The sequence below is a fragment of the Schistocerca americana genome, chromosome X, assembly GCF_021461395.2.
Source record: "Schistocerca americana isolate TAMUIC-IGC-003095 chromosome X, iqSchAmer2.1, whole genome shotgun sequence".
Classification (NCBI taxonomy): Eukaryota; Metazoa; Arthropoda; class Insecta; order Orthoptera; family Acrididae; genus Schistocerca; species Schistocerca americana.
Window position 1 is genome coordinate 748,143,091 of NC_060130.1, and position 2,411 is coordinate 748,145,501.

The following is a 2,411-nucleotide window of genomic DNA, read 5'->3' on the forward strand; positions in this document are numbered from 1 at the left end:
ATCAGTCCTCAGGCAGCCGCCACACTCGTCGACTATGCTCATCCAGGGTAATAAAAAACCGTGAATCTCGTTGAACACAGAGCAACGTCATTCACCGGCAGTCCATGCTTCCCGGTCACGGCTCCGCTCCAAACTCAGCCGTTTGTGTTGCTCTGTAAACGGCAGCCTACGCATGGGACGGCAGCTCTCTCGTCCGGCAGCTGCTAGTCTGAAGCCACTTACGACTGCGAGTGTCTGTGGCTACATCTTCCTGGAATGGCAGGAGAATATATGTATGGTTATGTTGGAGATGTCATGACTCTGTCCATCATAAAGTTTGTGGTGCGTAACAACAAAATCGTATAGTGTATTTGTTGATAGACTTGACAAAGTGTCACATGTGGGTTTTCGCCCACTGCTGAACGTACTATCTCTTGTTGGTATTGTTTCTTCTGTGCCATCTTCTTCTTATTCTGCAGCTATAATTCATCCATTGCTGAATGAAGGTCTCTTTCATAGTCTTCCATCTCACTCGGTTATGTGCCGTGAGCTACCATAATATTTCACCAGTCCTCATGGTATCATCGAACCATCTCTTCTGGGGAATACCAATGCTTTTTTTTTGTGTCCCTAAGGTCTCCAATGCGCCATCTCACTACTCCATCTGTTGGGGTCTTGGTTCACTGTGCGGCCAGCCCGTTACCGTTTCAGTCTCTCTGTCTCTCCTGATGACCTTGTTCTTGAACTTGTCTCTGAGGCTGGTGCCCAACTTCCGTCTTCCCGTTGCGCTTGGTGTAGTCAGTAATTTATGAGCACTCGCCTTTGTCGGAGTCAGTATTTCTGTACCGAATTTTGTTACCGTTAGACACAGGGCATTTCCGTTCTTTGGTTCATCCGAACATACTTGTCTGTCGGGATCAACTGCACTTTTTCAAATGCTACCCAACTCAAATCTATTTTTCACGAAATATCAGCATTTTTGTTGGCTTCACGAAACGGAATTTTATAACCGGGGTAGATGTTTTCGTGCTCAGTTTTAAATGGTTAGATGTGTGGATTTAGAACTATCACATATTCATTTACAAACTAACTGCTGCAAAGACAACTTTCGGTTCTTGAATCATAGTTGTTACTTCTGTCATGTCTCCACTTTGACTACTTGAATTTTGTCGATTGCTAGGTCTTCACGTTCTTTGGTTCATCCGAACATATTTGTCTGTCGGGATGAACTGCACTAGTTCAAATGCTAGCCAACTCAAACCTATTATTCATGAAATTTCTGCATTTTTGTTGGCTTCACGAAACGGAATTTTTTGACCAGGTAGATGTGCTCGTGCTCAGTTTCAAATGGTCATCCAGGGTAGTAAAGAACCGCGAATCATCGCTGAACACAGAGCAACGTCATTCACCGGGAGTCCATGCCGTTATCGTTGTCGTTCTTCTGATTGACATTGGTATTCCTAAGGGCTTTCGTGACCACCCTCATTGCCACTGAATCAAACGCTTTGCGATAGTGAGTTAGCACTGAATGTATGTTGATGTATTCTGTTATCTTTTCAAGGAGAAGTGAATGGTCTGGATATGGTTAACAGTTGGAAAACTTTTACTAAAGTCTGCTTGTTCGACTGGATGTTATATGTATAGTACTTCAGGTATCGGTTGTTTATTACTTTAATCAGAAGCCAGTAAAAATGTGCTGGAAGGCTTACAGAACGACAATAATCTCAAGCTTTTCTCTTTTCAGCTTCTTGAACAATACTGCCACTTCGGCAATTTTCCAAACATTTGGTACAATCCCAGAATCAATGCATTCGTTTATGAGTTTTATTATAGCTTGTAACATATATTTTCCCCCTATTTTCCGCATTTTTTTATGCTTAGAGGAGCCTTCTTGTTCTTAGTGTTACATTACACGGTTTATGCCTCTGTGTTAATTACTTCTGCTATTTAATCAGTATTTGTGTCCAGTTATGGTAGTTTTTCTTCAGGTAGTGTATCAATGGGCAAAATACAAAGGGTACAGCAGAAATCACTTAAAGTACAAAAGATAGCCTGCATATCGGTGGCAATTTATCCTTTCTTGTTCTTAGTCTTCTTCACTGGATTTGAAACTTTTCATGTTTTGGTATTCATCAATTGTTTGCGTGATTCGATGGTAGTCGCTGCAAAACATGAAAGTAAGAAAACGTCTATTTTCGACAAATTCCTATAAGAACTAATCTGTAAACTCTAACTCATGTATACTGGCTACAACATAGGAATCCTCTGAAAAATTTAGGAATGCTATAGCTGATCAGGTAAGTTTTTAAGAAAACAAATATGTGTCAAACCCCTAGAGACCACGCATTATTCACATCAAACCACTCACCAAACATCTCTTAACAAGCTTTGAGGGCATATCTATAAAGTAGATATCCGCCAAAAATACGTGC